At 35.4% G+C, this 13,550-nt stretch overlaps 1 protein-coding gene across 1 annotated transcript in view; it reads right to left on the bottom strand.

Annotated features, from left to right (window-relative positions):
* The window catches only part of CTNNA3 (catenin alpha 3), a 435,250-nt gene that overhangs the window by 95,665 nt on the left and 326,035 nt on the right, over positions 1-13,550 (bottom strand). The window lies entirely within an intron of this gene.

Below are 13,550 nucleotides of genomic sequence, written 5' to 3'. Positions count from 1 at the left end.
TGTTCAAGGAGATCAAAACCTAGTTGTGAAGAGAGATACAAAGGTGCTAATTTAAACAGTAAAATGTCATGATAAATGTTTTCCTGCAGGTATACTACCATGGGAACATAAATCCAGGTAGAATGTAAAGCATGCAGTTTTTAGGAAAAGGCTTCTCAAAGGATGTAATATTTAATCCATACCTAAATAGGAGAAGGAGGAGGAAGAGGACAATCTTCAAATCTAAGAAACAATTGCTTAACTCAGGGTAACACAAATCTACGCCCGTGTTTTCTCTTCTTGTATCTTATGTTTTAGTTCTTACAATATTTGGTACAAATTCCATCTTTAACCATTATAAACCAATCAATACAGTTTTACAGTTTTATTACTTTGTACAATTATCTCAAGGGGATGATGCTTTTGGGGCAACTCCAACTCATTTTGCCCATACTAGTGGCTGCTAAGCTACTGGTTTCACAGCTACCATAGTTGTGTGACTAGTGACAGGCTGCTATGAATCTAAGGAGAGGAAGATGAAAATAGAGTAAATTAAAATACTTCAAAAATCAACATGCTTAGAGAAATTAAGCCATTTTTTTCTTGTTGCAAGACTTTGGTTAATTTCCAGAGTTCTGAAAAAGTTATTTTGAGCAATTTTGCCAGTATTCTCATTGCTTTTAAGGAGTAGATTTTTAGAGGTCTCCACTCTGCCATTTCAAAAGTGCTTCCCTGAGGCTCTGTTTTTGAATTATATTTAGAAGTGAACTGATTTAATGGAGAACAAAAAGGTATCTTTAAAGTAATTGACTTTTCATTAAAGACAGCAGAATTCATGCAACCAAATTAGTATCATTTTGTTCAAAATCACCATCTTAGAAAGAAGTACCATTTATTTCATGATAGTTCACATATTTCAATATATTTTGAATTTTTTTCACTTTTACCTACCATCAAGTAAGTAAAAAATTAAAGACAAACAAAATTTTTATGCTTCACTAACGGACAATCAGCACCCTTTGGGAGAAATTTAATTGAATTTAAAATGCATTTGATTAGGCCAAATGTATAATCATTTTTTAATAAACCAAGTGATGGGCATAAAGTATTCAGAGTAATATCTGTGCTTGGACTACAACCTAACTACAAAAACCTCATTCCAAAAAAGTAACATTCCTCAAAATGTTTTAACCAATGGAGATAACATTGGATAAGCTTATAGCATTCCCAGTGGACATATTTTGCTTAACAAGTGCTAGAGTGAGTGTTAAAAATATTGAGAAAGAAAAATAGCTCAGAGTAGCCTGAGCTATGTGGAGAATGCGAAATTTGTCAAGCCTAGAGAGACATGAGTCTGTGACTTCAGTCATCTCCCCACTCTCCTTCAGCACCCATACCCAGGGCAATATTTTGAAAGCATTTTGTTCCTGACTAGGTGACTTACCCATTATCTTCTCACTCCTGGAATTTGTAATACAGAGAACAATATATAGTCAATCAATAGCTTATATTATTTTAATATAAATTCTTGGTAATAACTTAGGAACTGCCTCTTCTTTTTTTCTTTAAAAATTTACTGATAACAGTTGCTAATCAGAGTGTATTCAGGGCAACGGCCATCTTCTAACGTTCTGGGCTCGAATAAACTCTATACCTAATCATAATTTCTGAATCTTGTTACTTAAGGTTGACAATATCAATCTTACTAATTTATTGCCAGATCTTATGTATGTTAAGTCCTTTCTACAAATCACTTTTATTAAAACTAGCCAAGCAAGCTAAATACTAGCAAAACAATGACAAGGAGTTTCTTTTGGATTCTCTTCTTCCATTTCATTCACATTCCTATCGAGATGGAATAAGGACTGTGCATTCTCCACCTTTCTCCCCTTCACCCCTCACAAGCACTGAAATAAAGGAAAATCTTGAGTTCCTTCAAGGTAATTTCCAGGCATCTAGCTAGCCTTGAGAAGAAAATAAGCAACTTGATAAGCAAGACAGTAATAGCAATTTTAAAAAATAGTCAAGGAAGCTAGGATCAAGGGATATTTAGGCCAGGCATGGGAGCTCATGCCTATAATCCCAGCACTTTGGGAGGCCAAGGCAGGAAGATTGCTTGAGCCCAAGAGTTTGAGACCAGTCTGGCAACACAGCAAGACTTTGTCTCTTCAAAAAAAAATTGAAAATTAAAAATTAGCCACGTGTGGTGGTGTGTGCCCATAGTCCCAGCTACTCAAGAAGAGACTGATGCAGGAGGATTCCTTGAGTCTAGAAGTTGGAGGCTGCAGTAAGCCATGACTGTGCCACTACTGCACTTCAGCTTGGGTAACAGACAGAGAGCCTGATTTAAAAAAAAAAAAAATTAAGATATTTAGTTCCCTTATGGAAAAACAGGACAGCATCTTAACATATGTCTCTGAGTCATTGTTCAGAAAGCAGAACTCCCACCAAATGGATCCTCCTGCATGTAGGCCTCTGATAAGAGGGAACTGGAGACTGGACTATGACCACAGTTGTTTGTTTTAAATTTCTTCCTGAGAGGCCTAGAGAAAGTCACACTTATGAGCCAGAGCTAACATTGCTTTCTGCTAACCCTAAATTTTTAAACAAAGCTTCTTTTCCTTAACCCAATGCAAATCAGAAACTCTTTGAATCTCTATATGACCCGTAAGCCCCACTTCAAGATATCCTGCCCTTTTAGGCAAAAACCAATGTATAATTTCCATATATTGATTTATGCCTTTGCCTGTAACTTCTACTTTCCTGAAATTTACCCCACCTTTAAAAATCCTTACTTTCAGCGGGGCTTGGTGGCACAGCCTGTAATCCCGCGCCTTTGGGAGGCTGAGGTGAGTGGATTGCCTGAGCCCGCGGGTTCGAGACCCGCCTGGGCAGCGAGACCTCATCTCTACAATAAATAAAAAAAATCAGCCGGGCGTGGTAGCGCATGCCTGTAATTCCGGCTACTCGAAAGGCTGAGGCGGAAGGATCGCCGGAGCCCGGCAGGTCGAGGCTGCGGTGGCCGGGAGGGGCTCCTGCACTCCAGTCTGGGCGACAGAGTGAGACTCCAACTCAAAAAGAAACAAAACAAAACAAAAAACCCTTACTTTCATACCACCCCAAAATATGACCTGATTTATTCAAACCACAAAATTATTAGTACTATGCACACTTTCTAATCTACAAACTCTCAAATAAAAAGTTGTACAAAATGTTAGGAAAAAAATTAATTATGTATATCATGAGCTCTCCTCTGATTTTATAAGATAATTAGTGAGGTAAGATGTAACTGCCTTTTCACAAAACATCATATAATTACCAAAAATATGATAAATACAATAAATATAAGAAATGAGAAAATGTAGAGTTCAAAATGGTCTAGAATTTTTAGGAAAGGATTAATGTAGGAATTAAACTTTAAAAGACCTTGAAGGGTAATTAGAATTTAAAGTTTTATTCCATCACTCATTCTTTTAACTTCATACATAGTAAGAATTTCATGAAGATTTTGCTGAATAAATATCTACTATATAATTTTGGATAGATGATAAGGGGAAGAAGGCACTTCTAACTGGAAAAAAAAACCAATGATCAAAGGCATAGAGATAGGAAAAAGTAGCTATTTTAAGGGGATAGCAAAGATGCTATCCTTATTGGATCAGATGTTACATCTAACTCTCTAAAAATTATAGCATTGATAAGACTCAGAACATGCCACCCCAAAATATGACAGTAGGAAGCCAAAATATGTCACCCCAAATATTCCTCTTTAGTATAACAATTATTTTGAGCTAGTTATTTTGGGAAGCTCCAGACACAAATGCCCTGAAAAGTTATCATTTTATAAGAGAAATTTACATCCATAAAAGAAGTCTCCATTTGTAAGCGTGTCTCACTCTCTGCACCAGGAAGAGAAGGATGACTACATAATAAGAGACTAAATCAATGGAGAAGACACAAACTTAAAATAATGGAGAAGGCACAAACTTACCCGTTTTACCATGCTTTTCCTGTCTGTCTCATGTTAAGGGCCCTTTCCCCATGCCCTTCTTTCTTTGTTTCATAAAATATGATATTTAAAGCTAGATTCAAAACTACTGCTTTGAGATTTACTCTACACGAAGAGTTATTCCTTTCTCCCATGTATACAGGAGATAAACATGCTATTGAACTTGTTTATTTTTATCATGTTAATCTGTCTTTTGTTACAAGAAGTCTCAACTAATAACACATGAAGAGTAGAGGAGAAAATTATTTTTTCTCCTTTATAGCATTGCAGATCTAGCTTAAGGCCCCTAGAAATTATCTGTAAGCCTCACATTTTTAAGATAAGAAAATTGAGATCTAGAGAACTGCCCAAGGTCACTCAGCTAGCAGAGATGTAACTAAAAAATCAGTGGGCATCTAAGAAGTGCCTACAATACATCAGGCATTGGGCTAGACATTTCCTTTCACAAAATAAAACTATAAGTTGGGCATTATTACAATGACATCCAGTCTATTGCTCTTTGCACAACTTCACACTGCATAAATGAATAAATTCACAAATAGGCATCAAAAATGGAATATCCACAGGAACAGTCTATTAAAGTAACACTTGTTTTGTAAAGAGGAAACTACATAGAAAGGAAAAGGGAAACCCTATTCTATATATAATATAAAATGCTTGCACTAACTCAGTTATTTAAAGTTAATTATGTGTGACCTAGGAATATGTCTTTATAAAATTAATGTTTGCTTTTTTACAAGGTTCCTGCAGGCAAGAAATGTGTTTGATTTTTGTGAATACTTCAGATTTCATCATAACAACAGTATTATGCAGACAATGCAAAATAAGAAGAAAAAAAATACACCAGCAATCAATTTTAGTTTCTTTTACACTGACAAAGCTTGTTAAAGGAAAGAAGAGTGGTTTTATTTTTTATAAATAAAGAGAGGATTCAAGTGCCTATTTTGGCACAGTAGGTAGTGTTCCAGCTGTTTGGGGCCTCTTTGGACTCTAGGCACTTTCAAATTAATGGGCTGGGTCAAACAAAGGGCATATTTTCATTCTGCGTCAAATGTGCTGGCTCCTAGCAGATGCAATATGTTTGTGCATGTGTAGCACGCATTTATTATTCCAAGTAGTAAACGAAGACATTTGCCTTCACCTAGAGACTCAGTCCTTGAGTCAGTTGAAAGAAACCAGCAAATAAACATCAGTGACTCTTACATCCACATCAGAACAAGTCGATTTCTCATGAGAGCTATATTCAACCTATGACTAAATAATGCCATTTTTAATGCCTATCTCTGGAAGTAAAACACTGTAGAATGAACATGGGTTTTGGAGTCTGAGAGCCCTAGCTTCAAATCCCAGTTCTGACATTTACTAGTTACATGACATTTTAAAAATCTTTTAATTTCTCTGGACTTCAGTTTCCTCATCTGTAAAATGGAGATGATATTGCATGCCTCATAGGATTAATGTGAGGATTACATTTTATAGTTCATGTAAAGCACTTAGCAAAATAGCTTATGTGTAGTAAGCACCTAATGAATAGTGCCTAGTACCAGTCATCTCAGCAATTTAAAGTTGCATTTTATTTAAGCATGTAATCTTTCAGTTCTTACAAAAATGGTACCAAAAAAACATCTAATTTTTCTCCTATTGTATTAAATAGAAAAAGAAAAACATTCAAGAAATGGGAAGGCCTTCAAGACACAATTTTTTTATGTCTGTAAAATTAACTCTGTGTTAAAGGGATTGACCATAGTGGGAAAATGCCAGGGAAGGGTGGGTGGGATTGGCAGTTGAGGGAAATTGCCAGAGTAGGGAGGGGCACACCTCATCAACAAGGGTATCTGCATAATGAACATTTGTGTATCTAACCCTGAATGGTACCCCACATCTTTAAAGTAAAAATAAAAAAATAACCATGTTAACTTCTGACTTAAAATACTACACATAGAACTAACTCCAAAATTTTAAAAGAATGGAATATTAATCTATAGTTGAATAAAAATACTCTGTCTCAAGACAGTTCATAAGCCTAAGAATCATTTCTAGTTTGATTTTACAGCTCTGCTGAAAGAAGTCCTTTAGCTCTTACCAAACCTAGGCAGATTCTTGAGCACAATTTCTTGGCACTTCCTCTGAGACTTCCCCAAAAAGCAAAAGATTCTGCTAAATTATTCCATGATGACTGACACATATTTAAAAGTCGTTATAAATTGTCTTTTTGATATTCAAGCCCATTCCAGACTAGCAGTCAATAGTTTTGTCATCACTTTGATTCAAATATTTTCTTAATATCTTTGCATATAGCATGATATAAATATAGAAAAAACAAACTTCTGGAATTACTGTGTATGTACAGCACAAAAGGCTTCCCTTATGATTATATTGCTCATTTTGACAACATGGAGGTAACTTGAGTTCATAGAATGACTTTTCTTCTTATAGCCATTCATACCCAGCTCCCAGCCCAAGCCAATCTGCCTTCTCCTAACACAATCAGATGATGTGACCAACCTTGAAACACTCATCAGATATGGTTTTTTTAACCATATATTCTTGGTCCTTGGATGCTTGAAAAAATCTACACAGAACACCAGCATTTGATATTGTGTTCAAAGATCACAGAAAAAAACATGGTTATAATCACTCTAGTATACTCCCTGATGATATAATTAAGGGTATAGTTTTAGTCTTAAAAGAGTACCAAATAGGCTTTGAGTCAGTAAAAGGAACAAATTTTACTGAGCATGGCAGAGCATCTTGGCCACTATAGTATGAGGTTTTGCAAAGTGAATTTAACCTGTTCTATAACTTACAGTGTTTATAAAAACCATTTAAAACCATTTCTTGTTTTGTTAATAAGCATGGCTTCAACACTTTTAAGTAAACCTGCAATATTAAGATTAGTGGTTTATACTCACTGAAATGTAATAGACCAACCCATTTTCTTGGTGCAAATGGATGAGGTGTTGTAAAATGGCTCTGCAATCCAACAGGAATACCAACTTTTCCTGTAGCTCACAGGTTGACAAAAGTTGACTCAATTTAAAGTAAAGTTAAGCTTGATGGAAAAGTTTTCTATTACATGTGTTTGAGTTCTAATGACAGAAGCACAAAGAACTTCTGTGCAGAAGTTCTATTTGTTTGCTTCAAGATGGAAGTAAACCTTCTTGGCACACTAATCCAAAGTAGCCTAACATCGCTTTTCATTAATTACCAAAGCAACTAATTTAAACAGAATTTATTCAGTTCAATTGCTTAATAAGAGTATCAACAATAAATTTTTACTGTATATTATCTGTACACTTTTTATTTTTCTCTTCAAATAAAATTGCAACCTTAACAGAAGATGTGGAACAAACCAGCTTTCAGCAAAGTAGTTCTTTCTGTAAAAACAACAAAAATGTGCTAAAACTACACCGAATCTACACCACAGGAAACTGAAAAAAAAAAAAAAAAAAATCTAAAGAACCAAGCACAATCATTGACAGACATTACCCTTTGACACTGTAAGATATTGTCCAGACATATACTTTTTTCCCTCTATATCTGGCTTCTGATTGCCCCTCCCTCAGAGAGCGGCCTATTGGCCAAGGCTGGTATCTGAAGGATATGCATGTCCCAGTAATGAATCGTGGGGTGCGGGTGATCAAGCAATGCTGAAAGCAATATCGGCATCAATCTTAATCCATATAGCAATTTGAATAACACCGTATAGCAATTTGAATAATTAACCTACTTGATTATAAAACTGCCTGCTGCACTACCCTGAGGCACAGATTCTTCACCACCAGCTGCCATTGATGCCTTCTGTAAGCTCTAATAAATCAATGTCTTGCCCTGAGTGACTTCTTTGAAATAGGTGAGCATTACGCACAAACCCTCTCAGATTTGGAGTTACTGTGTTACAGACACCCATAATAAAATTACCTTCTTTGGACCCACTTATGTTCTGGAGCCCAAAAAAGTTTTCAGAAAGATTTTTTCAAAATCTTTTTGTCTGTCACCCATAAAGTTTCATTCAGGTACTAAATGATGGGTCAATGGTCTCCAGATTTTTGTATTCAAGCACTCCTATTTAGAAAAAAAAAAAATTAGCATTCACACTCTATTTATTTATGCATTACAAGCAAGTACTAATGTTAGCCTTTATATTTGATATTACTAAACCTAAATTTTATTCTTTTCTTAGATAAAGTGTAAATGTCAGAAGTTCTAACACTTTGCAGATGCCCCACTAGCTCACTGTGCATGCCCCCTGGGTTTGCCACTTTGGATAACACTGTACTACACAATGAATCAAGTCTGGATTATTAGCTATGGAAGAAAGAGAAAACTTCAGTTAAAAGCTTTAGATGTGAAAGAGAATAAAGCTAGAGGACATAAAGGAAATACCAGGTCACAAATAGCACATATTTTAAAGTGCACTGAAAATCGTTAGATGTTAGAAATTCACATAAGTTATCTTAATAAATTGTCAAAAGAAGCATTAAAAGAAATACTATTCTTGTTATTATACAGATGAGGAAACTAGGATCCAGGTAATTATATCTAAAGTCTGGGTCTCAAAACCCATGATTGTCAGAGGCCAGGAAGAAAATAAAAGAAAAACAGTCTATCAAACATTTGGCCCTCTCATATTCCAAAACCTTAAAGATCCCTTACCACAAGAGGGAAAATCTACGAACTCGTTTATTATCTCATTCTATCATCCCTGATCTAATCATCAAAATAAAATATTCAGTAAATTCATTTCAAGTCTCTACAAAGGGCAAAACATACTAAACTATTACTAGTGCTTGAGAAAATCAACAAGTATCTTTTGATTGTCATTTATTAAGCAGGTAGCATGGATCCAACAAACTCTTTATAATTTCTATGCGTAGTTTTTAGAACTGTGGTATCCTTCATTCAACATGCATATGCGAGCAGCTTGTTAAGAAATGTAGTAGCATCTGCTTTTCCTGATTTTGTTTTGGTTTATTAAAGACCTACGCAACTTGTGTGGCATATATCCCCACAAATCCTAATCCATTATTAAACACAGTTTAAACAGAATATATTAACTGCAACCATTCTAAGCACATATGCTTATTTGCATGACTGTCTTATATTACAGCCCAAAAATTATTAGTGACTTAAAGGTGTGGAAATACTATGACTTCAATCAACATAGATGACAAAAAGATCTAATTCTAATGATTAGAAGTCATAATGTACTTTTAAGTTGTTTTGAAAAACTGTGCAACTAAGATAATCATGTTTTCAAGAGAATATAAGAATATATATTTTCTAAAGCAATTCATCAAAAAAATTTCAAAAAAGCCTATATTATCCAGTTATAAATATTAGAAGAAATTAGATTTCAGAAGTGTGAGTTTTTCTCATATTTTCAGCTTATCTTATAATTCACAATAAATATTACAATCCAGGCTCTAGTAGCCAAGTAAATATACAATCTTTGTCATAGAAAATTAATAAATACTGGTATATGAGTACAATAAAACAAACATAGTGGAGTAAACAATAGAAATTATTTAGAAAAATCTACAACTTCTTAATAGCAAACGTCTCACAATCGACAATATTGTTTAGAAGCAATTTATACTCTATTCAAATAGAACCCAAATATTATTTAATTCCAATTTTAAAATTCTATTCTCTTTTGGAGAGTAAATAAAATTCATTACCAGTTATATTGCTTTTATAGCACTATAAAATACAAAGACTCATACAATTGAGAATTAATAAAATATGCAAAATGACAAGAATAATGACTAAAATGTACAAAACTCTTCCACGTGCCAGGATCTAATCTAAGCATTTTATGTGTATTATCACTCTGAATCTTCATAAGCGCCTCACAAGGTGGATGCTATTTGTGTTCCCATTTCCAAGCAGAAAACTGAGACAAGAGGTAAAAAATGTCACCAGGGTTATATTATCAGTGGAATAGCCAGACTTTGACCCAAAGATGTCTGACTCCTGAGACTCCTCTATGAAATATTACACATGTACAGTAAGATAGATGAAAATACTTCAAATTTTTAAAGAATGTGTAGAGCAAATGACTAACAATAATATTAGTACCCTGATCTACCTCCAGAACTAGATGGACACCTCTCCCAGGTGGACATTCTAAAATCTTCTTTAATCTATCTAATATATATCTCAGAGATAGAAATTTTTTGTTAAAACATTTTCAGTATGTTATACACTAATCGATGTGTGTGATGTTGAGTTTGCTTTTTTTTCTTTACCTTTCTTATATAATATGTGATGTGACAGATTACAAAAAAGCTGTAAGGATTAAATAAAAATATATGCATAAGATAAAATAATACATGTACAATGCTTGAGACATGGTGAACTCCCAAACTTTTGGCAGTTATGATTATTTGTGGGGCAGCTGGAATTAACAGTGTGATCTATGGTACAAGGACAGAAAAAAGGTAATTGATCTGTAGAGTGGCTAAAATTGTGACCTTGGTATGAAAGACAGATGATCTAGCCTGTCCACTTATTTTCTTTGGGTCTCCACAGCACTTGCTCATCCACACATTTACAAAGTATTTCTCATCTCTCTAGTGTTTCTCATTGTTAACTCTAACAAGTAATTTACGCCCCCTGGGTTTGCCACTCTCTAGTGTTTCTCATTGTTACCTCTAACAAGTAATTTATTTTAATTTTTTCTCTTTTTCTATGACCTGTTCAAAGGCTCCTTGCATATATCTACCTTTATGAACACCCAGATAGTTTGTTATCACCTCACACAATACTTCATGGTATCAATATCTGATATACTGGGTTTCGTTTTACTCTGTAACAATCTACCATGAACATTTAAGATTGTTTAAAAGAACACCCCTGGAGAATGGGGTTGGGGAGGGGGCAGAGAGAGACAGAGAGAAGTGTGTATGTTACTATATCCTCTTACACAAGATTTACTTGACTCTTTTCTTTTAAGAGCTTATAATGAAACCACACTCCAAGCGACAAAAAGAACTTTCACCAGTGAGAGAGGAGATAGTCAAAAAGCCGGTTAGGCAGACAAAGAGGGAGGGTCTTGAGAAGACTTAACACCTGCAGGAACGCTCCCTACACCACCCCCATTATATAATTGTTGACTGAAAATGTGGTTAGTGTGATTAAAAGAACATTCTGTCAGCCCAGGATATACTGCTAAAAGAGACTTTTTGCTGCTTAAACACAGGCACAGTAGTTTAACTAAATGTCGTAACTTGACTTTGACTTATTATAATATCATTAGCATAGCAATAGGATTGAGGTTTTACCCCTCTGAATGAACTTTCTGTGGTACCTATGGATAATATTCAAGATGGAGTAACTTTGGTCAAGGACCTGCATGTGAAGTAAGGATGGAGTCTCAGGAAGTAAGAGGTTGATGAGATGTAAATGAGAGAAACACCCCCAGAAAAGATAAGATAACCACAAGCCGGGCTCGGTGGCTCAACCTGTAATCCCGAGCCTTTGGGAGGCTGAGGTGAGTGGATTGCCTGAGCCCGCGGGTTCAAGACCCGCCTGGGCAGGCGAGACCTCATCTCTACAATAAATCAAAAAATTAACCGGGCGTGGTAGTGTGCGCCTTTAGTTCCAGCTACTCGGAAGGCTGAGGCGGAAGGATCGCCGGAGCCCAGCAGGTCGAGGCTGCGGTGGCCGGGAGCAGCCACTGCACTCCAGTCTGGGCGACAGAGTGAGACTCCAACTCAATAAAAAAAAACAAAAACCACAACAAAACCCTTCTAACAATGGATAACCCACTCCCGGCCTCCTTTCATTTTCTAGAGAGCTTTGCTGCTTAATAAACTCCTTCTTTCACCCATCCTTTTGGTGTCTGCATACCTTAATCTTCTTGTTCATGGGACAAGAACCCGAGGTTGGCCTTAAACTGACAGTGGAGCTCAAAACTCCTGCAACACCAACATATGTAATAATTAAAACTTTAAAAGTTTTAATTTTAATTCAGCAGAGTAATCAGTTAATAGAAGGTCATAAAGCTGTTAATATATTTTAGAATCAAGTGAAACAGTAGTGGTTTTCAAAGACCAACATTTCTATTGTCAATATGAAATAGGAACAAATCATTGTAGTTCAAGTTGTGCTTAACCCAAAAAGTTCTGTGTGGTCACCATGTATCACAGTTAATATTTTCCAGTAACTTTAATTGACTCATTAGGGTTTGCAGCGCTGGTAACTATCAGCACCTGAAACTTTTTGTCCAATAAAGGTGAATTAACCATTCTAGTTTAAGATATTGAATTGTATACGCTTCTGCAGAGAATTAGTAGATTAAAAATAATGAATAGAACTATCAGCAATTCTCTAAATCAAATAGATGTTAAACACTACCTACTTCCTTGATGATATTAGATTATATAAAAGAAATATTTCTGAAAAGGAAGTTGCTAATCGTGATCAAGTAGATTTTCTTTTTTATGAATACATTCGATTTTTCCAGCATAGCATCTTGAGGAAAACGCCTTCAAAGTTCCTCTTAGAAGTTGCCTGGAAAGAGCCCCAGTAAAGGGAAAACATTTAAAGCTCACAAATAAAAATCAGCTTGAATTGTAACCATCAGTGAATGTCCATTTTTATTACAGGGCAGATTTAATTAATTTTGTTTCATTTAATAAATATTCTCACATAATTTCTTACTAGACATTACCTCATATTTCTAAGTGATTCAAGGTGTTAAGGATTATTTATGATCAGAACAGTTACCAATACATATATATATTAAATTTTCTTCTCCTAAATTCACATTCTTTTTTTAAATTTTAAAGATGTGGGGTACAATTCAGGGTTAGGTATACAAATGTTCATTATGCAGGTACCTTTGTTGATGAAGTGTGCCTCTCCCTCCCCTGGCAGTTTCCCTCAACTGCCATCCCACCCCCGCTTCCTGGCAGTTTCCCACTACCACCAATACCCCTTCTCATAGTATCATGATAATTGTTCAAGGTCCACTTATGAATGAGAACATGGTACTCTGTTCTTTGTTTCTGTGATAGATCACTGAGTATGATAATTCTAAATCCATTCAAGTTGCTGCGAAGTCCATATGTTTGTCCTTCTTTATGGCTGCATAATATTTATAAATATGCATAACACGGCTGTGTATATGTACCTCATTTTTTTAATCCTGTCCAGCTTCGATGGGCAGCATGGTTGGTTCCATATTTTTTCTATTGTGAATAGAGTTGCAACAGACATACGTGTGCAGGTATCCTTTTTGTAGAATGAATTGAGTTCCTCCAGGTATATTCCCAATAAGGGAACTGTTGGGACATATGGAAGGTCAATTTCTAGTTCTTTCAGAAATCACCACACTGTCTTCCAAAGAGGTTGCCTTAGTTTGCATTCCCACCAGCAGTGTAGAAGCATTCATTTTTCTCCACGTCCTCGCCAGCATCTGTTATTGTTTGTTTTATTAATGATGGCCATTCTTTTTTTTTATCAATTTTTTTATTATGATATTATGGGGTACAGTTAAGGGTTAGGTATACAAATACATTTCATTCAGGCACCCTGTTGATAAGAGGTGTTTCCC

The sequence above is a fragment of the Carlito syrichta genome, unplaced genomic scaffold (genome assembly GCF_000164805.1).
Source record: "Carlito syrichta isolate Samal-C Ts95f unplaced genomic scaffold, Tarsius_syrichta-2.0.1 Scaffold305686, whole genome shotgun sequence".
In the NCBI taxonomy this organism is placed as follows: Eukaryota; Metazoa; Chordata; class Mammalia; order Primates; family Tarsiidae; genus Carlito; species Carlito syrichta.
The sequence above is the reverse complement of the archived record's forward strand: the minus strand, read 5'-3'. Positions and strand labels throughout refer to the sequence as shown.